The sequence below is a fragment of the Lissotriton helveticus genome, chromosome 3_1 (genome assembly GCF_964261635.1).
Source record: "Lissotriton helveticus chromosome 3_1, aLisHel1.1, whole genome shotgun sequence".
NCBI classification, from domain to species: domain Eukaryota; kingdom Metazoa; phylum Chordata; class Amphibia; order Caudata; family Salamandridae; genus Lissotriton; species Lissotriton helveticus.
The window spans coordinates 1,057,392,721-1,057,419,500 of record NC_136061.1 but is presented as its reverse complement, the minus strand read 5'-3'; positions in this window follow the sequence as shown (position 1 = coordinate 1,057,419,500).

Below are 26,780 nucleotides of genomic sequence, written 5' to 3'. Positions count from 1 at the left end.
AGACGGGGAAATAATTAAACTACACTCCTGGCATTGAGATGGAGCCATAGAGGAGTAAGAAATGGACCTAGCCTCCCAGCCACGCCTATCTTTTTTATTCAGGTCGAGTAGTTGGTCCCTGGTATAGGTGAACCCTGAAGCGAAATGGGTGCTGAATCCGACAGCATGCCTGGTACTAGGCACGGGCCAGGTGCGGACAGGCGCAGACGGGCATGCCTTTGGCGTGCTGGCAGCATACCCGCTGCGCGCGACAGCTGTGCGGCCTCTTAGCAGCCATGCTTTTATCTCTCCCATACCTGCATCCAGAGCGTAAGCCCGCCGGTGCACATTCCTGTCAAAGTGGAAGTGCACCAATGAAGGCGTTCCCCGTTAGCAGCCACAAAAGATGCAAGATCTACTAAGTGCAGGTATGTGAAACAAAGTGCAAAATCGGCGGTTGATTAAAATAGGAAACTTTCAGGTTTTAAAAAAAAGATGAAACTTTCATTTCTCAAAAAGAAAAATCTTTTGTTTTTTTAAAAAGCACAATTTTTTAAAACACGTCAAAGATCTAGCTTTACCAAATGTACACATTAAATGGATTGGACAAAGAGTTTTAAAGTGGCACCAATTGATGCCTTTGGTTAAAACCTTTTTACATCTCCAACCCCCTGACCTCATGATTGTCCACTGTGGGGGGAATTACCTAGGCACATTGACTGGGGTAGGACTGGAAATGCTATGAAGGACACCTTTGCAGAATTGATGGTGCTTTTCCCCCAAACTGTCTTTGTATACTCTAACATATGCTAAAGACAGAAATGGAAGTGGTTCAATCAATTATGCTACAAAAATCTCCCAATAAAAACAAGGGCTCTTTTTAGAGTTACCTAGCAACCCAACATATAACCTAGCATTACAATTTTTTTTTAATTATTTATGCTTGGTCACGCACCCATCGTGTTCACACTAGCGGCCACGCTGAGAGCCGCACACCCATTGCATTCACACTAGAGGGCTGCGCTGAGAGCCGTGCACTCATCGCGTTCACACTAGGGGCCTTCGCTGAGAGCAGCGCACCCTTCTTGTTCACACTAGGGGGCGGCGCTGAAAGGCGAGCTAACGAACTTGAGAGTCTGCTGCCTGTGGATTGTTGATGACGGTTTGTGAGCTAGTGCGACTCCATTTTAAGGAGCTGTAGGAGCGTAATGTTGCCGCCCTGCTTTCTTTTGCCACGTAGCGCATTCCACGCGTGTGCCTCCCCATTTGTTTGGATAAGTGGACACTGTACGCTTGTGATTGCCCTGAAGGGCCCCGGCCATTGGTTCGAGAGGATTTCTTCCTTTTTGCCCTCCCCCTGTGGGAGTGGCGTGTTTATCGATAGTTTTCCTGCAAGTACCCCTGATCTGATGAAGCCATAAAGAGTCTACTGGCGGAAACGCGACCGCGACTGCGTCAACACTTTTGTGTTGAAGGAGTCCCTCTATCGTTATTTGTATTTGTTTCAACTTCTTGCGCCCTGAATTAAGCTAGTTTTGTGAAATATTTTTATTCTCAGGCGCTAGTAGGATTCCCTTTTAGATTTATATCACTCAAAAGTGGGAGTGTATATATTTTGAGAAAGGTTTCAATTATCTTTCTTAGGGTACGCCGTTGTATATATATTGTATATGTTGTATATATGTATATTTTGTGATGTGCTCTTCCTTGGATTAATTTTGTGTGCCACTTGTTCTTATGATACGTGTATATGTCTATATAAATTATGTTTAATTAGATTTGTTTACATTAAGTTGTAAAGAACAAGATAATTTAATTTTTCTTGGTCCGATTATTAAATGTGAAATTTATCCCTTAATACCGTTTTTTCTAATTTTTCATCTTTTTGATGACCCCTGCTCCAGTATGGGAGGGTGATGTGGGCAGAACCCCTTTAGTATAACCTTGAAAGCCGAGCTAGGGTCGCCACTCCAAATTTTTCTGGAAAAAAAACGTTCACTTTCATTAATTTACATTCGCCTCGGGGGCCCTATCCTCCGAGGCACGTCTACATCTCCATATTTTTTTTCTTTTTAAAAGGGGTGGGGGACACGTGGCTCCCCTCCCAAGCCACTTCAGGCCATAGGCACCCGATCCCTGAGGCATACCTTTGGGGACCGTGGGGGGAGCCCCAATGCCCCCGTGGTCCCAGCTGGCTCCCCTTGCCCAAAAACAATCCTGCTTTGCTTCACTGAAGCGAGAGAAAGTTTTCCTTCTCTCACTTCAACAAAGCAAACCAGGGTTTGCTATGACAGGGTGGGAGATGTGCTTCCACCCTGTCATAGCAAACAACAATGTCCCAGGGGTGGGCTCCCTGGGACATTGCAGGAGCCTGCCCTGGGGGTGGCGGTCCCCAGGGACATCAAGGGCTCTAGGAGGGGGGTTGTGCGCCCCTCCCTCTATTTTCAAAGCCCCGGGGATGTGGTGGTCCCCGGTGCTTCGGGGGGCCCGCCATGCCCCCTTGCATATTTAATTGAAGCCCAGGGGGGTAGCGATCCGCAAGGCTTGGGAGGCCTCAGAGGCCCCCCAATAATTACAAAACAAGCCCTGGGGAGGTGGTCATCCCCGGGGCTGCGGAGGCAATGCAGGTCCCCGCAATATAATTATAGGATTGTCCCCAGAACCTTTCCCACCAGGGGGCTCATTTAAATGAAGTGGGAGAGCCCCCGCTTCATTTGAAAAAAAAACAATTTGTCTGGATTCGCGCACCCAGCGCGCATTCAGACTTTTTTCTTTTTTTAAATAGGGCCTCGGGGTCCTTGTGGGACCACGTGAGCAGGACTAGGGGGTCAGGGTGTTTCTACCCTGCCCCAATTTCTTCTTTTCTAATCTTTTTTTGACTATTTTTTTGTGACTCGGTTCTACTGAGTCACAAGATGGCTGTGAACATTTCCTGGTTTGGAGTGTTGAATAGTAATTTTTACCCCTACGCTATCCAACGCTTTCCCTACTGTTGCACTCTCTGGAGTGGGAATGGTATTTTTTACCCCTACGCTATCCAACGCTTTCCCTACTGTTGCACTCACTGGAGTGGGAATAGTATTTTTTACCCTCCCACTATCCAACGCTTTCCCTACTGTTGCACTCTCTGGAGTGGGAATAGTCATTTTTACCCCTACGCTATCCAACGCTTTCCCTACTGTTGCACTTACTGGAGTAGGAATAGTATTTTTTACCCCTACGCTATCCAACGCTTTCCCTACTGTTGCACTCTCTGGAGTGGGAATAGTAATTTTTACCCCTACGCTATCCAAAGCTTTCCCTACTGTTGCACTCTCTGGAGTGGGAATAGTATTTTTTACCCCTACGCTATCCAACGCTTTGCCTACTGTTGCACTCACTGGAGTGGGAATAGTATTTTTTACCCCTACGCTATCCAACGCTTTCCCTACTGTTGCACTCACTGGACGGTAATATTAAGGGGTCGATTCCGATCCGGTAAAATCACCGTCCGTACGACTCGCATCCGGAGCCGTTTCCGTACGACTCGTACGGACGCCGTACGACCGGACGATTCCGATCCCGATCGGGCGACCCGGACGCGATTCGTACGGTCCACGTCGATTCGTACGGAAAAGCGCGCGATCACCTACACACCGTACGGCGCGTACCCCCCATGATCGCAGGGGTACGTGCCGTACACCCAGCGTACATGGGGGGTACGTGCCGTACACCCAGCGTACATGGGGTACGGCACCTACCCCATGTACGCTGGGTGTACGGCACATACCCCCATGATCGCAGGGGTACGGCACGAACCCCTGCGATCATGGGGGGTACGCGCCGTACCCGGGGGGGCCGTTACGTACCTGTTTCGGGGCGAACTCTCACTGTACGACAGTTTCCAGCTCCCGTAGAAAAAGGGTCGTACGGAGCGTACACAACACGGATCGTACTTGCCGGGTCGTAGAAAGCAGCCGCGAAACGTATGAACGTCGCGTACAGCGGCTTCCGAGGGCGATTCGTACGGGAATTTCATTCGTACAGTCCCTGGTACGATTCGGACGGATAGCTGCATCGGGTGTGGATCGTATTACGTTGTTCGTACGGGGACGGCTACGGGTACGATTCGTACGGGAAATAATGCTCCGTACGACGATTCGGAGCGCTTTTTACCGGATCGGAATCGACCCCTAAATGTTACCCTCCTGCTATCCTACGGTAAAATATTGTACATTTTTTATTAATAACTTAAATTAATTATATCTTAATTTTAAGGTTATTTGAGTATTTTTAAGTATGTTTTAGTTAATTATATTTATTATTTCATTAATTTTAAATTACTTTTAAGACATTTAAAAAAATTCGATATTTTGACTGACTATATTTTTTACAGACTATATTTTGGATTCGATATTTTTGTACTTACCTGTTTGTAGATAGGAATTCAATATTTTGGCATTCTATATTTTGGTGACTATATTTTGGTAAGTCTATATTTTGTCATTCTATATAATGTCAGTGATCCAGTCTTACCATATTACTAAAAGCATATATACATATATCTGTATCATAACACTATCCAAACCTTGAAAATTCAAAGAACAAACTTATAATTTCAACCAAATATCTAATACTATGTGGCATCTATCAACTATACCTTTGAACAGACTACAAAAAAGAAGCCTATTTAATAACCACTTATATGAGCATCTTTGAAACCACACTTTTGTGCTGTATCATCACCTTTCTATCTAAAATTATGCAGCGTCATTCAACTATACCTTTGTACATACTAGAAAAAAGAAGCCTAATTAATAACACCTGGTATGATCATCTTTGAAACCACACATTTCTGCTGCATCTTCTCCTTTCTATCTAAAATTATGCGGCATCATTCAACTATACCTTTGTACAGACTAGAAAAAAAGAAGCCTAATAACACCTTATATGAGCATCTTTCAAAGCACACTTTTGTGCAGCATCTTCACCATTCTATCTAAAGTTATACAGCATCATTCAACTATACCTTTCTACAGACTAAAAGAAAGAAGTCTAATTAATAACACCTTATGTGAGCATCTTTCAAACCACACTTTTGTGCTGCATCTTCACCATTCTACTAGTACTCACACTCTTGACCCTACCACATAGAAAGCAACAACATCTCTTTGTTATACATCATGCATCTTAAAATGTATAAGAAATATGAAAATACATATACAAGTAGACACAAACATGAGACAGAAGTCCATGCATACCTTAATGTTTGACAGCTAAAATGATGCGGTATACTACAAATATACATATCCACACACTATAACAAACTACTATAATCAGTAATCCATATTCCAATATACACATAATACTATACAACATCAATTTCAAACAACATTTAACTACAATAAAACAAACTATATATAAACATCTCTACATTTAATAATATATTTCAAACATTAAAGTTCATGAATAATTTGTACCTCCAAAAATAAAGCTAACACATAATGCACATCACAAATTTATAACTCGATTTTCATCACGTTCCTCTCTACTTTCTTGCCTACAGTATCTTCCTTTCGTGTGATGCTACTTCTGAAGAGTTACCTATATGCTTGACCAGAAATAGGTTTAAAGAAGACACCGGTCCCTGAAGCATCTTTTTTGTTTGATCCATTCCCCTTTTCCCCTGAGTGTTTTCTCTCAGAGCAGTGTTGGTTTACTCTGTGGGAGTTTATGCAAAAGGGAGTAGGGGTACTATTCATCGAACCACTGTCCCCAGTGGTTGGCTACAGAAGGTCAGTGGCGTTTCACAGTCTGAAAGCCCGACCACCGCGGGTTCAACAGTAGCAATCATTCTGATTGCCTGTAGGACCACCCGCATCCCCAGAATGGTGGTGGTGCCGAGCAGACACCGCCTGTCTAATTAGGATGCTGGATCCCCACCAGCCTTTTCATGGTGGTTCACCCGCCATGTAAAGGCTGATGGGGATTGACTTTGGGGGCCCGTAGCGGGTCCCCTTGCCCCCAGGCACTTTAGTTTTGGATTTGGGGTGCACCTATTGTGCCCTCTACATTTTCCTGCACCATGTGGCAGGCACTGCATGGTGCCTGCCATGTAGTGCAGGGCAATGCAAAACTTGCATTTTTTCCATTGCGGCGGGTGCTGTAGTCAGCAGCTTTCGCCGCAATGGAAAACATGGCACTTTCGGACGCTGTGGTGGTGGCCGCATTGTAATGCCATATGTGGGATCGCCGCCTTATAGGCGGGCAGATCCCATCCCCGGGATGATGGCCAACGGACAGAAGTCCGCCCGCCATCGTAATCAGACCCTAAGTTGTAGAGTCTAGGCTTATACTATACAGGATGACCTATATTATCTTGAAGTTCTGAACTATCTAGATAAAAAACTGTAGCAGTTAATGTATTTTTTAATAAGTTAAATTACATTCATTGTAGTTGTCTTACCTGAATATACATGCAGCAATAACAGGGGAGGTATCAAAACTTCACAAGTGAGGTCTTACTTCTAGTTCCACCCAGGTGAGCTCCAACTGTAGGATTGATCTGAATGATTGATTGATTATTCCTCGTAGGCAACTAAATGAAAGTAGAAAGACTGAGTAAGTGGATTATATATTTATCAAAGACACCGTGGAAACCCAGTGGTCCTTAAAGAACAAAGTGATCCACTGGCTAAATGCCAACAGGCAGCATCCACATACCACCACAAGCAGGGTCTTAATGGTTAGGCGAGTTCCATGGGTGGGACGCTCTAATAAAACCATATCAGGAGACTGTATTGTGGTGTCATTTGCAGACCCCCATACAGCCCACCTTATTACCGCATGGGATACACATGCGATGCACCACTCGATTGTGACTAAACCCCTTACCTTTTTCTACCCTCCTAAACAGATAGTGGAGCGTTCTGGTGGCTGGTCCATAGCCCACAATCACAGAGGGAAGGGGATCTGGCAGGGATGGCAAACCAATAATAATTGGTGGGAAGGCGCACCCACTATGAACAGGTTTGAATGCCTAGATCAGGTGGATTGACTGGAAATGCTTGAGCTTTCACCCCGGTTGAGCACTTTAAATCTTTCAACCAAGACCAGCAACACTGACAATTACCCAACTGTAAATAAAAATAAAAATCATAATTCCCGGGGTGCAGAAGAACTATGCCCAGTCCACCGTCCCCTTGCTGTGTGCGCCACACAACATCTAGAGACGGTACACTCCGTAGCCTCGACTGACGCAAAGGGAAATCTTGACCAACCACTGCAGAAAAACAGCGACTCAAACCATTCACTGCTATCTTGGAATGTAGCAGGCCTGGGTAATAAGATCACCCATAAACCCTGGTTGGAGATTATACAGAAGCATGGCGTTTTATGCCTGCAAGAAACTTGGCTTGTTGTGGAAAGTCATATTCTGGGGTATCGAACATTTCATTCACCCGCTGTTCCCTCTCCCCAGGGCCGAAACAAAGGGGGCCTGTGCACATATATATCGAACGTGGGAGACATAAAGGTATATGACTTCCATTCCCACCAATACTTTCAAATTCTTTCATTTAAATGGGGCACCACACAAAAGGTGATATTGGTAAATTTTTATAATAATATGCCAGTAAATGAAATGGAACATACCTTGAATAAAATGTCACACCACATTCATAAAGTGAGAGATCAAAACATGGGGGACCACTTAGTGTTATGGGTGGGAGACTTTAACTGTGCCATCTGCCCATTTTCCGAGTCAGGTTTGTGCGGCCTTACGGATCGTGAGGAGGATGGCCCTTTCCATTTCTCACACACTAAGTTGGGGTCCCTCCTCAACAGCATTATCTTCTCTTTTGATCTCACTTTTATTAATCAGGCTTGTTCCCCCCCAGTTCCCTTTGCCCCAACATATAATGGCAGAGGCTGTGAAACCATAATTGACTTTGCACTAGCATCCCCCATCAATCCCAATTTTATAACTTTCTGGGAGATTGGGGACGATCCAATGAGCGATCATTATCCAATTTCTTTTGGGTTAATGATCACAGAGGAGAAAGCAAAGGAATCTAGTGGGCCGCTGTATCCACTGGAGGTCACTTTAACACAAATAAACGGCTATGTGATAAAGTGGGAGAAAATGAATCCTTTAACCTTCTTCCATAGCCTCATATCATCTTGCTTTACAGACATACTTGTCTGTTTAGAAGAGGATATAGATCCAAAGGCGATTATGGCAGCTTTCGCTAACATTCAGCGTTACATCAAAGACACGCTAACGAGGAGCCATAAAAAGAACGAGAAACACACACGTGGGTGGTTCGATTCTAGCTGCACAGCTGCCCTGAAGAAATTGAAGAAAGTTCTAAAGGCGACTCCAAAAGACAGGGTGCACATCTCCAAGGCCAGACGAGAGTACAAAAGGGAAATTAATCACCGCAAGGCCACAATGAAAAGGGAGGCCTGGGAAGCTCTGGGGGAAGCCGCAAGTAATAAGGATGCTAACCTCTTTTGGAAAGTTATAAGATCGGTATATAACACAAAAGCGAGCGAAAACTCCATAGATGTAGCAATCACGGCAGACCTCTGGGTAGAACATTATGGCAAACTTTATTCCAATAGCCAGGGGGTTACTCAGATCCAACAAAATGAACCCTTATCCTTGAATAACACATTTTATGATCACCAGTCAATTGACCCCCGAGTATCCCCCTATCCAATTGACTTGGTTTTTACTGCACTAGAAGTGGAAAATGCCATCAGGGAAAGCCCATCAGGGAAAGCTCCTGGCCCTGATTTCACCCCTCTGGATGTTTACAAAACAAACCTCGATTTTTGGGCCCCCCTATTAACTAATGTTTTAAATATGGGAAACAAATGTGGCTTAATTAACACCTGGTCAGATGCAATTGTAGTGCCCATTTTTAAAAAGGGGAATAGGGACGATCCTGCTTGCTACCGTCCCATATCTTTATTGGACGGTCTTATGAAAATCGCAGGAAGGATCGTCCTTAAGAGAATTCAATATTGGGAGACAGAGAAAAAGGTTATTTCCGAAACCCAATATGGGTTCCGTAAGGGAATGGGTACCCAGGAACAATGCCTTAACCTGTCCCTATTGATCTCCAAATATACCGAGGCCAAGAAAGGGGACCTGTTTGTTACCTTTGTTGACCTCAGTACAGCATTCGATTGCGTGGACCATCTTCAGCTCTGGTCAACATTGGAACTTATCGGGGTGGATCCCACTATTATCATATTTATAAAAGAACTATATAGAGATGCCGGAGCTAGAGTGAGGTTCGGGTCCCAGGGTCAATGCACACGAAAATTTCCCATAAATAGAGGGGTTAGGCAAGGTTGCATACTTGCGCCACTCTTATTCTGTTTCTATATAAACTCTATTGCAGAGCACTTAATAAATATTCCGAGTGACTATCCAGCAATTAATGGTAGGCCTGTACCCATTCTTTTATATGCCGATGACGCGGCAATCATGTCTAGAACGAAGGTAGGGTTGCAGAGAGCAGTAACTGAATTCTCTTTCTATATGGGGAAGCGAAATTTGAAAGTGAACATCTCTAAAACCTTCACCATGGCATGCACCCAAAAATATAAAAGGCCACAATGTTCGATATTTTTGGACGAGCAAAGAATCGAGTGCACAGACACCTTTTGCTACCTAGGTGTCGTCTTTGATAGAAAAGGAGGTTGGAAACATGCAGTATCTGCCAGGAAACTTGCCTTTAGTCGCGCCATTGGGGCCCTGCGAACTTTCGCAGTAAAAATTGGGGGAAAACCAACTGCTGAGATGTTACAGATCTATCAAGCTAAGTGTATAGCGACAGTCACCTATGGAGCAGGCCTATGGGGCTTTGAAAACGTGTCCTCACTACAAACCTGTGAAAATCTTTTTATCCGTTATTTATTAGGTGTGAGCAAATCCACTTCGACTTTTTCCACCCACATTGAGACTGGCATCAAATACCTTAGCGACACTATAAAGTTATCACCGTGTTTGCTATGGCACAAAATCTGGACCACTATGGAATGCCAACTTAATAGAGAACTCATTATGGACTGTAAAAACTTGGATGGTGCACCCAAAATCAAGTGGTTACGACATGTCCAGCTGATGTTCTCTGAAATTGGTCACCCGGAATATTATGACATTCCAGAGTCCTTAGAAAACTTGTCCAGGCCAGCTCTTAAAAAACTTTTAATTATACAACTGGAAAGTGCCAGATGGAATATCGAGAAACATAAGAGTTCTACCCTCCTGTATCAAAAAATAACCCCTATTGAAGGTTTACAAAAGTATCTCAGGACCGAAACTACACCGTATCCACGTATGCTTCTTACAAGGCTGCGTTTAGGTACCTTCTTCCGAATGGTCACCCTTCCAAAACACAACGATTGGACTTTGGCGAATTTACTTTGCCCATGTGATGACCATTCTTCGCAAAGTAACATTCATATAATGTTCTTTTGTAAATTTTACTCTGCCCCGAGGAAATTAATCCTCTTACCCCTTCTTAAATCATGGGGCATAAGAACATGTAAATCTGCCTATCTGAAGTTACTAATGCTAGATGAGGTACATGTAATCTTTGTTGTTTCTCGCTTTTTAATGTCAGTGATAAAATACAGGAATTCGATGGTGTAAGTCTAACATGTTTAGATTCGCTAGAACTTCCTTAAACTTGAGACTTTTCGAGTACATGTTCATTGCTGACCTCTTATACATGGAAAATGTTTTACAGATTCTTTATAAATTTTTCCAAATCTTTTTTAAAGTGGAAATCGTTTTAAAAATGTATGATATTAACTGTCTTGTATGCTTTTATGATTTCGTATGTAAATCGAATAAAGCTAAATTTGATTTGATTTGATTTGACTGAGTAAGTGGATTATATATTTATCAAAGATTTACAAAAAATTGACACCACCTGACTAGTACTACATGATGACACAATTAGAATGCCTGATTGTGCTAAAATAGAAAAAGTAGCAATGCTAATAAGTTTTGGCTAATGTAGAGCTAGCAGTATTATTTGTGCAATCTTGAAGTAATCAAAAATAGACTAAAAGCCTTGAGTCGACAAGCTTAGGTCAGGCATTTACATTTAGGAAACACAAGGTCTCAATAATGATGATGCTTATGAATGATCTTCATTCTGTATCTAAAAAAATATGGATAATTTTTATTGCATGAATTCATAATGGACTGTGGGCTACTGAATAGAAGATTCTACAGTAAGTTGGTGTTGTTTTCTCCACAGCCCCTCCACCATGGTATAATTTAAGCCACATCTCAATAAATCACACAGCTCGGTGAAGATGGTTGGGGGGTTGATCAATTGATCGGTAATGGAACTTGGAGAAAAGTTTGACAAAGACCAACACTACAACATAAGGCCAACATTCATCTGGGCAATAAGCAGAAGAACATCATTTGACATCAATCTATTGTTAGAAGGACACAAGGGAATGAGTATGACAAAGTACAGATACATGCATTGCAAATAGTCCTTCTGACCTGAGACCCAATTTAACATATCTAAATGCTCTGTGTTCTAGGTTAAGGAGTAAACCCCCCACCCACTTCTCTTAGTTAATATGTTAAAAGAAAAATGATACTGTATTGTAAAATTGGGTGGTGCGTCTGCATTCTTCTCGGGAATGTCCACTCTTTAGGGCCAGTCTTCACTGGTCCGGTAAGTTAGCAGGAATGTTGTTGAGCTCAGCTAGCTTTCAACTTTTGTTCATGAAGGAGACTAGAAGAAGGTTTGGAGATTGTAAAAGAGAAACTGTATTTAGAGTACAGGAGAAGGACAAAAGGAAGGCAAGCTTCATGAGAAGTGCATCAAGAAGATTCAGAGGCAGCGCCAAAAAAACAAAAGGGGGTCTCAGAGTATCACGTTTGCTGCAAGTCCAACACATACATGTAGATACACACACACAAACATACAGAGCAGCATTTCACAAATGCATCTCTCTCCATTCCACACAGCTGAGTACTAGGCCTCCTTTGAACTCAAGTCAATAGTATACTCGATAACTTACTTTTAGCTATTGATGAGGTAGTCATGCAGCTCCCAGTCCCGCCATGAACTCTTCCATGATACTCCTGGAGTCCTGACTCTGAGTAACACTGTCCCAAACCAGACATCCTCATCATCATGAATCACGATTACCCAAGCAAGATAGACATGAAGTGCAGTGCACTGCTGTTGAAGAACAAGTAGAGAATGAAACAGAATTGCACTTTATTGCCAGCCTGCTGAGCTCTGGCTATCTTCCCATACTAATACATCAATGGATTTTTAGCCACATAAACCTCTTTTGGATCATCCAGAAACTCCTGGAACATCCTGTGGATGGTCATTGGTGCTGCCACTTGCTCTTCCTGTTTTGCCATCACCTCGGTACTGGACTTGATCCCTGCCAAACGAAACCAATATAATGCAGAGGTTGGGTCCGGTACTTTTTTTGTTGTTGTAGCTTGTGTTCTGGTTGATGGTGTTGTTGGCTGCTGGGGTGGGACTCGAAGTTCCAGCCGTTCTTCTTCCAAGACTCCGGCTTGCTCTATTATCCACCTCTTGTATGTTAAAACATTTCCTTCAGTAAAAGGGATGAAAGTGGGCAGAATTGTTTGGTACTGCGGATCAAGAAGTGTGGGACGTGTTATCTTTGAACTCGATGATGTCATATTGCAGCCTTATATTAGAAGCCAAGCACTGGACTAAGTTCTCAACCAAGGCATGTGGTTCTGTTTTTTCATTCACGCTTGCAGGAGTGAAACCCTTTAAACGCCTTTTTTACCTGGTCTTGAAGGAGGTGCAACAACAGGATAGCTTGGCCCATCGTACTGTCCTCCGTGCTAACTTCCCGTGTGAAAACCTCAAAAGGGAGGAGCATCTGTATCAGGCATTCGTCTAGGCCCCATTTGTCCGCATCCATGGTCATAGCTTTCCCAACTGCATCCCCTACTCTTTAAATGAGATATTAATTAATCTGTTTGTACTGCTCAAATAGACGTTGCAGCATGTAAAAGGTGGGGTTCCAATGTGTTGGCACCTCCTGTACCAGGGCTTTAACTGGTTCTCTATTATTACGCATGAATAATCGGCAGCTTCTTCCGGGCTTTGAAAGAATGGCTGAAATGGGTGCAGATTCTTTTGCATGTGGTCAGTATGTTGCTGACTATGTCTTCCCTTTTGAGGAAGTCTTGCACCACCAGGTTGATGCAATGGACCAAACACAGGACCCTGAAATAGCCTCCGTCTCATATCACCTTGACTATGTTACTGCCATTTTCCGTGGCAACAAATCCAATTCTAAGACCCTTGAGTCACAGCCATTCATACACCTTGCTGTTAAATTTCTCCAAGATGTTTAAAGCTGTAAATGATTTCTCCATCGTGAACATGGCCACTGTTGCATGCTGCTGAATGCTCTTAAAACTTTCTTCAGGGCCAAGACCTGAAAATATCTTTTGCATTACCCCTGCAAAAGTGATCCAGTGTGCAGTGATGCAAATGTGATCAGTCACCTGACAAATGGTCCACATGTCTGTTGTCAGGTGGATGGTATGAACATCACTTTGCTGCAAAGCTCATCCAAGCAACGGCAGCACATGGTGTTGCAGCGCTGGAACAAGAACTTTGGCAAAATAGGTTCAACTTGGTACCTTCCATTTTGGGCAGATAGCTGCCACAAATTCTGAGAATACCACGCCTTCCACAAAAGAAAAAGGGAGGCGGTCCAGCGCTAACATTTTTACCAGCTTCTCATTGTACAAATGTGTGATTGGGTGGTTTCGCTCGTAGGGCCACTCCTGCCTAACATGCCCGTAATAGTGGTCTAGATTTTCTTATTTCTTGGGGCACTAACAAAGACGTCTTTTGAGAAGTAGATGCTAGTGGTAGACTCAATGTGTGTTGTGGTGGTGGGGAAGTTACTGTATGCCTTGGTGTCGGATGTATGACGTTACAACGCAGGCTATTACAACGCCTGCCTTTACAACGCGGTTTTTACATCGCATACCATTACAACGCATAGCGCTTTTGGGTGTTGGATAGTGAATAGATTAATTTACTATTCCAACTCCAGTCCCCGTGGACACTAGGGAAGGTTATTGGATAGTAAATTAACCTATTCCCTATCCTAGAGCGCCCCCCAGTGTAATGCGTTGTAATGGTTTGCGTTGTAATGACCGCGTTGTAATGGTAGTGCGTTGTAAAAGTTTCGTTGTAAGTGATGTTTCCCCTTGGTGTCTCCATCATCTCACTCTGAGTCTTCTTGTGCCATTGTGAAGTAGCAGAGGTGGGTGAATCTGTTGGCACACTGCTGGGGACAGGGCTGCTTTGCGTGAAGAAGATTCCATCCTCTTCTTCCTCATCATCATCACTTTTCCCAGTGACTGGACTTGTAGCTAATGTTCCCCAGCTCTCCTCACCACCATGACCATGATCAGCAATTTTTTTAAGGTGCTCCTCCCACTTAATTGTGTGTTGTTTTTTCATATGTCCAATATTAGTTTTATTTTTTTTAATTATTAGTTTTATTTTTTTGATTATTAGTTTTAATTTTTTTTCAAATGCCGAACTTGAACTTATATTAGTCATCTAGCCTCCAGCACCATAATGTGTACCAGGTTTACATCGATGAACATTTGTGTGGCAAATGGTGCATACTACAATGTGTTCTCCCTCTTTGCTAACTGTAAAAAAGTCCCAAACTGAGGAGGAGTACATTTTTTGACCGGACCACTGCCAATTACTGAAGAATAATTGGAGGTAGGTGGGCATGTCATTGATTGCCTCTCTGCTTCTACTGAGGCAGGGTTTGATGCAGGTCTCAGCTGTAGCTTTGCAAATATGGGAGCTGGTGGCGGTAGTCATTGTCTAAGTCATTCCATTAGTCTAAGTCTATCTGGAACTTACCTCTCCTGTTGTCTCCTGGTCTCTGTCGAGATATACTCCATGTACCTATCATCATCATAAGAAGTAGTGCTTGGAGAAAATGGTGCTGTAGTACCCTTCCATTTCCTTGCTGGAGATGTGGGAGCCAATGATTCTAAAAGAGGAGGTTCAACTTCTTGCTCTGAAGGGAGCTCAACCTCCTGTTTTGCTTTAAAATCAGACAAATCCATTGCTGGTTGCAGCTGCTGCCCACTTTGCTGTTTCCTGAAATAATTGTGTACTACTTTGTGGAAGGGACAATTCAATTCGACATTACTACTCGGAGTCGGCATGATTGCACTGGCTGCCTCACTGACAGACATGGTCCTGGGCTTAATTTGGGGAGGAGGTGCTATTGATGCAGGTGTGCTTCTCTCAGCTTGCTCGCCGGAGGTCAGTGCAGCAAGCACAACTTTCCTGAAAAAGGATGCGATCCTCATGCTAGTGGTGGAAATCTGCTTCTTCTGCTCCCAACTAGCTACTTTCTTGGAAGCACTTTTTTTGGGGCCAACTTTAAGCTTTCAGTTGGCAGTGGCACTTGGCTTCACAACAACCCGAATAGATGACTGTGTTCAGTCACACGTCATTTCGTGCAAAGGCCTTATGTCTGGCAGTACCATGGGTGATGTCTCTTCTCTTGTGAACCTACACGCAAACAAGCAACATCAGTGAAACATGGCATGGTTACAGTTCACGTAGTAGTACAAACAAACAATTTTCTTTAGTGTGGTTATTATGAAACATTTACAATAGTATACAGTATTTATTCGAAAAATGGAAAACTACACCAACATAAACTTTCATGGTGTACACTCAGGAAGGATTAGAAAGAGCAACAACAACAAAACAAAACAGCTGTTACTGTTAGCTTTATGTGCAATGCATCATGTGGGATGTGGAACTCAGGAAGGTGTGGCTGACAAATAACAATACAATAATCCTTACACAGTGATTGCTGTTGTGCACCTATAGCAGACGTGGGGCTGATTAATTGATGCCAGATGTTATGAAAATGGTAACAAAAATTCAAAAATAAATAAATAAAAACAAAAAAATATAACAAATTAAAAAATGATTATAAAATTAAAAAAATTAAAAGTAATATTGGATTAAAAAAACATTATAAATGAGTGACATTATCCTCAAGCATATCATTCACCTGTTATCTCATTGCTCAACCATCCATTCAAGCATATGGCAAAGGGCCACAATAGCTGGACACACAAAATGACTGCCTGCCATTGCCATAGGGTCATCAACAAGAACAACATAGAGCAAAAAGGCATTGGGAATGGGAACAAAGAGAAGAAGACATGCAGGTCTATGGCAAAAGCACACTGGCGACCTATACAAAATGGCCACCAACTGACCACATGGTGAACCATCAAGCAAGGAGGCATGGCCGCTACATAATGATATAATAACAACACAAGCAAGCCTATGGCAAAAGCACACTGGGTGCCCGCGCAGAATGGCAACATGGTCAAGCAGCAAGCAAGGAGGCAAGGAGAACAAAGCAAAGAAATGCAGGCCTACGGCAAAAGCATACTGGCTGGCTACACAAAATGGCTGCCAGCCACATGGCCAGAAGAACAACAACAAGGAAGCACGGAAGCATGGCCGCAAACAGAGAAGACATGCAAGCATATGGGGAAAGCACACTGGCTGGCCACATAAAATGACTGCCAGCCACATGGTCAGACAACACAACAACCAGCAAGGAGGCATGGTCACAAACCGAGAAGACATGTAGTCTTATGGAAAAAGCACACTAGAGGCCTACGCAAAAGGGCCACAAGCCACATGGTCAAACAGCAAGCAAGGAGGCATGGGGAACAAAGAGAAGATATGATGGCCTATGGCAAAAACACACTGGCTGGCTACACAAAATGGCTGTCAGCCACATGGCCAGAAGAACCACAACCAGCAAGGAGGCATGGTCACTCACAACCAGAGAAGACATGCAGACTTATGGCAAAGGCACACTGGCTTGCGACACAACACGGCCTCCAGTCACATGGTCAGAACAACAAAAACCAGCAATGAGGCATGGTCACAAACAATAAAGCCAAGTAGGCCTATGGCAAAGCACACTGGCTGGCTTTACAAAATGGCCGCCAGCCACATAGTCACAACAACAACAGCCAGCAAGAAGACATGGTCACAAACAAAGAAGAAATGCAGGCCTACGGGGAAAGCAAGCTGGCTGGCTACAAAAATGGCAACCAGCCACGTGGTCAGAACAACAACAAGCAGGAGGCCTGGAAAACAAAGAACACATGCACATGAAAGGATTGAAGATATTGGTCAAAGTTTTCTGATATATCCTTGAAATGGCATTAATGAGGGATATTGGTCGATATGACCCAGAATTAGGAGGGTCTTTAGTTTTCTTTTGGAAGAGGACAATATGCGTTTCTTTCCAGAAGGATGGGATCAAAATATTAGTATCAATATAGCTTAGTAAATTCATAAATAACAATACAAGAGTAGTAATGAACCTGCTATAAAACTTAGGCAGTCTCATACCATGATGGGAGAGGCAGTGTGTATGTTATTATTGATGTATTTTTTCATAACATTTGCGATATAATCACAAGAAGACTCGTCATTAAGGAGAGTCCTCTTAAAGGTCTGTCTAGTTAGATTGGAGAGGGAGCACAAAGAACTCTATAATTGTAAGACCAAATGGGTTACGGTTTGAAACATTTCTTGGGTAGAGATCTACTATAGCATAACTGATTAGACTATGGCTAACTAAAAACACATCCATCCTGTCACATGCTTTTTGAGGAGCAATGTAAAACCTGTATCCCTGCACTTGCTTGCGCAAAATGTACAAGGCATCCACCAGATCAAGAACCTTGATCTTGTTTTGGACTTAAAAAATGGGTATGTGAGTTACTATAGGCGGTTTATGATCGAATGTAATGTTGATATTCTCACACAGTCAGAAGGAAGCTTTCCAATCTGACACTTCCATCATAAGTCAATTAAATCATGATGCCTCCTCGGTGTTTGGGCCGTAAAGTGCACAGATGGTGCTAAGGATGCTGTATCTGATTAGCTGACAGACTACCCACCTCTCGGTAAGATAGATCTTTGATTTTACCCCTGTCCATGTGTGTTTTTGGCAAGCGATGCTACCCCTCAAGTGGACATAGATTGATTGAGTAGAGCTAAGCAAAACATTATAACCCAGCTGTACCAAATTAGAGGCCACATGACTGGACAGGTGTCTTTCCTGTAGACAAATTATTTCTTGTCAGAGTTGTCTCAATTTCAACCTCAATAAAAGTATTTTTTAATATTTGCACAAAGCCCATGTTAGCCCAGCAGTAGTAGTTTTAACACTGGGCTAACATTCTCGGTGTTTGTTCTAGGCTGCATCATAATTTAAAGAAAAAAGCAATAACTTTCACCGAGGCAGTGACCTCAGCCATAATATCATCTACTCTCGTATCTGAATGAGTAATTGCAGCCTGAACGGCACCTTGGCAACTTCCTCAGCCAATGGATTCCCTGCAACATGTACACCAACATGTTGATGACTCAATGAGCCCAGGCAAAACATTTTTCAAAGTTGTCACTTTACCCCAAAGAAGCTTATGCTTAATTGTTTTTCCTTTAGAATCTCTGAATTCACACAAGCACCAATAAGGTAAATTATCATTAGAGGCCTGGATGCAGTAATAGGAATCACACGCTATAAGTGTGGGGACTTCTGAATCTTATTCTCCAAAGCAAGAACTTACATGTTCAATTCACCGGCTGACTATACAGTCACCCAGGGTTTCTGGATAAATTTTTTGTGCCTGAAATACACCATCTTTAATGAAGCCCTTAACTGCAGCCACCGGCTGGACTAAACCATCAGTATAGATTATGAAAGAATGGTTAACTAGAGATACATATATTTCACTAGGCAGGGGGTATTCCTGTTAATGCTGGAGATATTCCTGCGCTCTCAAACTGGGGTAAAATTATGTTCTACAAGTAGCTGTCAAGGAACAGGCCCACTGGATTCTTCTAGATTGCAAGGCTTTTGCATTTGGAATGCTGGCCTTGGTGATGGTTGCTAGGGCTGGAACAGGAAACACCACAATTATACATCTCCCAGGCGCTAATGGTCGCTCCTTCTTTACAGTCGTCTGAAATTCAGTCAACAATTTTTTCAGTGGAAGCAAAACACATTTCCACCTTAAGATGTGTTTCCCCTTCATTAAATAAACATATGTGTAACCACAGGAACCTGTAATTATGCGGATCACTAATTCAGCAGAGTTAACACATGTGTGCAAGTGTCTAGACTCAAGCATGTCAGCCTGTAAATTTCGGAAAATACAAGTATGTTCAGCAGTCAAATGATTATCAGAAAATTCAGGTTAAATTAAAAATTCCCAAAAGTGATTTTAAGGTGTTTTATAGTTGTAATAGAGCACATTTCACTAAGAAATGTGGTGGCAGACGTTTACCTTCATTCAAAAGTTCATATGCTAGAAATAAGGCAGTAAGAAAGGCAATTTTTGATTTTTGTAAAATAAACTTATAGCCATTTTCAGCGAATCCCAGAATAATTTGATCCACCCTCGATAAATGTGCATTTAAATCATTGTCTGTGATGTAAATGTCTTCAACATAAGACAATGCTTCTGAGTCAATTTCTTGTAAAATAGGCATCGCTCAGGAAGCAAATAGTAGGACTGTTCTTTTTGCCATGTGGGAGTTGACATAACCGTTGCTGTGCTCTCAATGCTGAAAAAGAAGTCAAATTCCAGCTTTCAGGTGCTATATTTTTATGGAAAAAAACATTGGAAATATCTAATGTAGTTTTGTATTATCTTATTAATTATAATATATATTAAGCCCATGCTGTTTGAAATCTGTAAAGCAAAAGTTCATGTGTGACTGTTTAAATGTTGATAGTCGAAGAATATACGATAAGAAATCAGATTTAAGCACTAGAATTCATAGGGCACTAGAATTCATAGGGGAGACACAAGGCTCAATGACACCTTGATATTCCAACTGTAATAGAATCTCCCTAACTGGGCGTTTAGCTTCATGTCTAATAGAATACTGTGCTTGCACCTTTGGTCTGGACTGTATAGGTATAACATTATAAGGTGACTCTTTAACCCAACCCACTGCAATATAAAATGTTCTGTTTCTATGTGTGCTGCACAGTGCAGCACACATAGAAACAGCAAAGATGCAGAGAAATTAAGCATTTCTCCTCTTTTCACCATGTTAAGACCAGGTTTTCCCTGGTCTTTAGTTCGATGCTGCCGCCTAATTACACCACCCTTTTAAATAGGGGCATTGTCAAAATCAATGGGTGTTGAGGCAGAGTGCCCAACACAACACCCATTGCACGCCCCTTTCATGCTAAGTACAGCATGAAATGGGACCTTATTTACAAGGCGGCACAATGCCACGTTAAGTGTCTTAATGCAGCCTTGTAAATAAAGCAACTGGTTTATCGCCACAGGAACATCATAAAAAGTGACTTTCCTGTGGCAATAGGTGAGTGCAAATATGCCCCTCAATCTGAATGTTCAAATCATAAATTCTATCTTGAGGGCTAAGCCGCTGATCGGGAGTTTGAACTTGCATATTTTCATCAGTCGGTCTTGCCACCAGAAACTCTTGATGAGGCTTGGTAATTATTATTACCTCTTTTGCGCTGTCATGAAGAGTTTTCACCCACATCTTGTTCCGAAGAAGAGTTCAGAGTATTTCTTGCATTTTTTATGGAAATTCCTGTGACTTTCTTCTTTTTAAACTGTGTTTTTTGTTGTGAACGTTTATCTTTCCTTTTTTGTATTGAATACTGAATCAGAGCAGCGCAGTGAGTCCGTCTTGGATTTCACATACTCCTCCTGCCTGCGATCACCTCAGCCCCCTCTCTCTTACAGCTTGTCTGGAGAGTCCTGCAAATAAGAAGACGGATGTGTATCAGAATACTGAAACCTCTCAGGATATTGAATTTTATCACAGTCACATTATAATAGTACTTGGAAGACTCTGATTGCAGGGATCCAGTCCGTGTTTTAGTTCTAGACTTTTCTCTATTTTTATCCCAGCATTTTTTAGGAGACTCTGGAGCCTGTTTGGTATTTTCAGCTTCTGACTTGCCTTAAATTTGTATCTTCTTAGCCCTAGATCCCAAACTATATCGACCTATAGAAGTATAGGTTTTAGAAATGTTTTTGGGCAGCTCATGGTCCCAATCTGCAGCAGGAACTAAAGAGAGAAGTTGGCATATCACTAAAGAAGCTGCCTCCCCAGTGATATTACTTGAAATAATTGAGGACACTGTGATAAAGTTGGCAATTAATTTCATCCCGAAATCTAGGGCAGGCACGGTTTCATGTTCAGTTTGAATCTGTTTAAGCACTTCAGGCAAAACTGCAAATGAAGGAGTACCATGAGTAAAAGTTTAAAAGCAAGCAAATACAGTACCCTCCATATTACAATCCTCAACTGGAGGAACCATGATGAAACTGACTTCGTGATTACAAAAAACAAACTGCATAGTTAGAATCCTTTTATCTGGTCATTGGAGATGGGTGCCCCCCTAGCCCAAATAAAGCAGTTAAAAGCCTTGGGATTCTAGTCTACGAAGATCTATCGCTGAAGCCCCACAGAGGGGCAGTGACTTTGTCTTTCTTTACAACAATGGAAATACTTTTCTATCAAGGTCATCATCCAGATCATAATTTCTCGTGTCATGTCATGAATTGACCATGCTAACTAGGATTTGAGTCAAGGCTCCAGTAAGTCCAACACCAAGCCGCAAGATTGGTCTAGTGTCAGCTCAGTCTCTGCCACACCGGACCTCAGCTTGTAAAATTACACTGGCTTCCAGTCACTTTGAGAACCCTTTTAAAAACTTGGTGTATTATTTTCAAATCTCGATTCAGTAAAGGCCCAACTTTTGTGACCTCCAGAATCCGGAAATACCCTCCCAAGCGCAATCTGAGGTCAGTGCTCCAAAATCTATTAAACGTACCAAAGTTTAACAGGAAGAGATTGGGTGGAGCTAGGTTTTCTTTGCTCGCCCCGGGCACATGAACTTTATAAATATGCTTTAACATAACATTAATGGTCACCAAACTAATTACAGGCACATCTAACTGTGCTTGCCCTGATTGAGGAACGCTTGCTGTGTCAATATTCAAGTTACTCATTATGAACTGCGTTATATGGTGAGACAGTGTAGCCAAATGATTTAAGAGAGCAAGCTTCTCTAGCTGTGTTAAATGATTTGCATTCAGAAATGGCACATAGCCAGCTAAGACCGGCTAGGTCACGCCCCTTGTTACTGAGAGGTCCAGTCTCATATTCCAGGGGGTATGTGGGAGGGTACCTTGGAAGCTATTGTGCTGTTCCTGGTAAGTTAATGGGTTTTCTAAATACTCACAAGGTGTATATGCAGTGGGAACAGCATCCTCAGTATATGTGTGAAATGTCTGTGAATTTGTATCAACTGCTGGAAAATGAACCCAAGAATAAAATATTTCACCCCTATACACTTTGTGAGCCTCATCCATGAAGGTAACATCTCTACTGCCATTGGTAGGCCCAAATCAATTGAAATGATTGGATACTGCGTGTCTACAATTAATAGGAATAATAACTGGTTGCGCTACCATATTAAACAATGGAATTTGAAGAAAGAAAAAACTATAGGGAACTTTCCTGTTAAAAGACCAAGCTTGATCAAGCTACAGAAATAAATAGGTGTTTTTTAATAATCCAAAGGAGGATACACCCTTTTCATAACAGACATCGCAGCATAAAGGTAAAAAGGACCCTTGGGAACACTCAAAAAACCACTCAGGAGACCCATTAAATAGGTACCAAATGTAAAACACAGATAGCACTGTGTTAAATGGTTGCTACAAATTTAGTAGGATTGTGTATTAGATCAACAAAACTGAGTCTTCTTATATCATCAGTAAGTGTTGGTTCAGCTAGCTCACAGTACTGCATCTAAACTCCTAAACCTCCAAAGTTATAGATGTGTCTGTAACCTTCGAACATGACCGCACTTATTCCCAAGGAATTTATGGAAACAGAGCTATCTCTTTCATTTGTCACTTTTACATGCCCAAGGTTTTACAAACTGAAGCGACAATAACACATTTTCAAATGTTAATTGAAAAGATCCAATTCTTGTATGTAAAACATGAACTGCGATTAATAGACAGATGAGACTCACCATTGTTATAAGCGTTATTAGAATGGTGAAGAACACAAATAATTCAACCAGGTTAATTGTTCCTAATGTTACTCCTATCTTTCACTAATACACCTTCACTATTTAGAGCATGTTAGGAATACCCTTCTGCCAAACCCTGTTGGAATGATCTAACTCCATACCTTGGTTAAATGTCTCAGGTAGCAGGCCTTATTGCATTAGCAAATGTATTCCGGCTCAGTGTGCCAACCTGCACACATCTCTGTCTGTACAACTCTCTTCTTTCTTAGGATGGATGTTGGGGCCTGCGGCGGTACATCTCATTCACAGCTCTCCATGAAAATTTCAGTGTGAAATCCCTCTTACTGAATTCAAAACGGATGCTATTTAAATAATAAAAGACTGGCCTTATCTCATTCTGCTAGAGATATAAAAAAACATCTTTAAGTAGTCTGGGCATAAGGGTAATCTCCTACCAGTACAAAATAAAGCATGATTATTGTGTTCTAGTATGTGTCCCTGAAACTGACAGTGTAGATAACAAAACAACATCTGTGTAAGTATGGGATTTAGGTCCAGATGTAGGTCGCCCAATACCGGTCGGTAATGGCCGAAATTACCGAAGTTCGGCCGTTACCGACCGGTATTGGGCTTTTTAGATACAGGTGGCATTTTTGTAGGATTCTGTATTTTACCGAATCGGTAATTTAAGGATTCGGTAAAATACCGAATTCTTCACATACCGATTCGGTAAATTACAGAATCCAGGATGTAGGGAGCACTCAAGTTAATGCATTCCTCAGTTAAGGATTCGTTATTTACCACCAACTACAAGTTGGTGGTAAATAATGAAAACCTTTGAAAAAGCATTTTGTTTGCGTTTCCAACAGTGCCATTATGCAGACATACATGCCCTTGGGCATGTATGTCTTCAACATGTGCACCCATACACAATTGAGGGGTGCAACAGGGTATCAAAATGACACCCTGCCACCCTTCAATGTTTTCCCCCTTTTACCGAATCAGTATTTAGCGATTCGGTAATTGACATTCATTCCTATGGGCCTCCAGGCCCATAGGAATGAATGGCAAATACCGAATCGCTAAATACCGATTCGGTAAATACCGAATTTTAGAGAATCGGTAAAATTTACCAAAAATTACCTACATACTATTTAGCTATTCTTAAATACCGAATCGGTATGATTCGGTATTTAAGAATAGGTAAATAGTATTTACCTACATCTGGCCCTAAATGTTTTAATGCATTTTCTAGTTTTGTATATTAAAACGTGTTGCTAATTTTTAATTGCAGAATACGAGAAATAATGCCTTATTTGTGTTTGATACCTACATCCGTGTAGTTTGTCATCTCAGATTTGTTTTTCATTTTATACTTTATCTGTTATTTGCTTCACATTTCTTTCAACGTTTAGTTACTTTTATTTCAGGGGATTATCCCAAACATGGATCATGTTAAGTGTAAAATAAAAAGTTTTGCGTACAAAAAAGATACAAATCATTAACAAATAAGTAGATAAATTGATGGAAAGTATAGAAGTGAAGGAGACATTAGTGGGCATTTTCTTTAGGCAATGTATCTGCTCCTTCTTTTGGATTCTCTCTCGTGGGATCTGCCCCACCCACATCTTTGCACTTCCACTGTTAGTCCAGACCTGAGCTATAGGTCAATAATCTGTAACTTGATAGTGAATTATGTAAGGCTGGGAAAGAACAAGCGTTCTTATTTGGAAAAAAATGTTATATTCGGAAAAATATTAAATCCCAGTTTTCTACAATTCTGCTGAGCTGAAATCCTGTGCATGTCTCTGTGAAAGCCTGAGGGCACAGTAATAAATCTGGATTTCTTAAAAGGGTTTGTTTAAATCTAGTCTGCAGTGAGCAAAACTGCATCTGAAGAAAATTTATGAAATAATGCATCACTGCGGACTGAAAATATTCAGGTTCAAAGTAAAACATCTAAGGAATGTAGCCCCCATCCCTGTTGTTCAGCTCTCCAAAGCAAAAACTGCATTTCAATGAGATCTCAACCCAGCATGCTTTCTTTAACTTTTTTTAAAATGTTTACAGAATGCTTAATAAAAAATGAGACCACGGTCTTTTGTAACAAAGTCCTTCAGTAACATCGCCAAGTATGTTTGACAAGGTTGTTTTCAATGAGTATTTCTGCAGAGGCTTGTAAAATGGGCCGCCTGGGAGTGACTGAAGCTGCAGGCTGCACCATTGAATTAAGCATGTCCTTGCAAACCAATTGCCTTGCATATATTTAGGCATTGTATAATTTCAAGGGGGCCTATTCCCAAACTGCATTTTGTAGTATATTTACTTCGCTAGTGCTACTAACATACTATGAAATGCTATTCACAAATCCTACGTGTAGCGGTTCCACCTCTGTCTGTCCTAGCTCCTAGAGGAGGGAAATAGGAAGGAGGAAGGTTTGGATTTTGAAGAGTCAGGGAGGGCCAGTAAGGAGTTTTGTGATGGACCTGCACCTACCCTCAACAGGGTAAGCATTACTAATCACAAACAGCACTTCTACAGTTACTACTACCAAAAGGGACCCAAAACAGATGTGAATCTACCCCAGGTAATCTATTTTATTCTATGCACATTTATAGTGTGCATGGCTACCCATGGGCCTCCCAGCACTAGTCGTCCAACATCGCCTACACTAGTGTATTCTAGAAGGGTTAATTTTCAAACAACCAAGTTTTTAGATGTTTTCCAAATGACAATTCATTGTCGACTGTCCACAATCTATGTAGGAGGGCATTTTAAATTTTAGCAACGTTGTGGCCAAAAGACCGACACCCCCCCCTCTTCTTGCCTTTCTAATGATGGGGAACACAGTCCATTGGCATTGGTGGATCGAAGAATTCTGCTTGAGATGAGAGGTTGGTAAATAAGGGGACCGTTTCTTAGAACTGCGTTATAAGCTATGTAAAGGGCTTTAAACTTAATCTTCTGAGAGACAGGAAGCCAATGGAACGAGGCTAGAGTCTGCCGGGATGAATAGTGTCTGGAGATATTGAGCAGAGTCTAGGCTGTGGCGTTCTGCACAACTTGAGGTTTCCTATTTATGGCTTTTAGCACTCCCAGGTAAAGTGAGTTTCCGTAACCTAGATGGGAGTGGATCAAAACCTGGACCACAAGCCTTCTGGAGACTAAGGGGAGTAGGTGTAGGATTTTATGCAGCATTCTAAGAATTTTTTAGCAGTTGGTTTAGAATTATGTTGCCTGGGTTTCAATAGACAAGGAATTGTATAGGCATACACCCAGACTTTTTATAACCATCTTGGGGGCAGGAGGCATGCCTAGGCAATCCAGCCAGCCAAAGCTCAGGTGGGGATTGATATTATTCCCTAATATCATGAGCTTAGTTTTGCCCCCATTTAATGTAAGGCAAGACCTGCCCATCCAGCTTGCTACGTTCTCCAAACAAGGTCCTAATGCGGCGACTTGAGAATCTTGCCCAGCAGTGAGAGAGAAAATCAATCAAGTATCATCAGCATATGATACTATGGAGATCCCAAATGGCAATACAATGTCAGCCAGGTATATATAGGTTGAATAGTGTGGGGCTCAAGGAGGAGCACTGTGGTACTCCACACTTCCAAGGAATAATA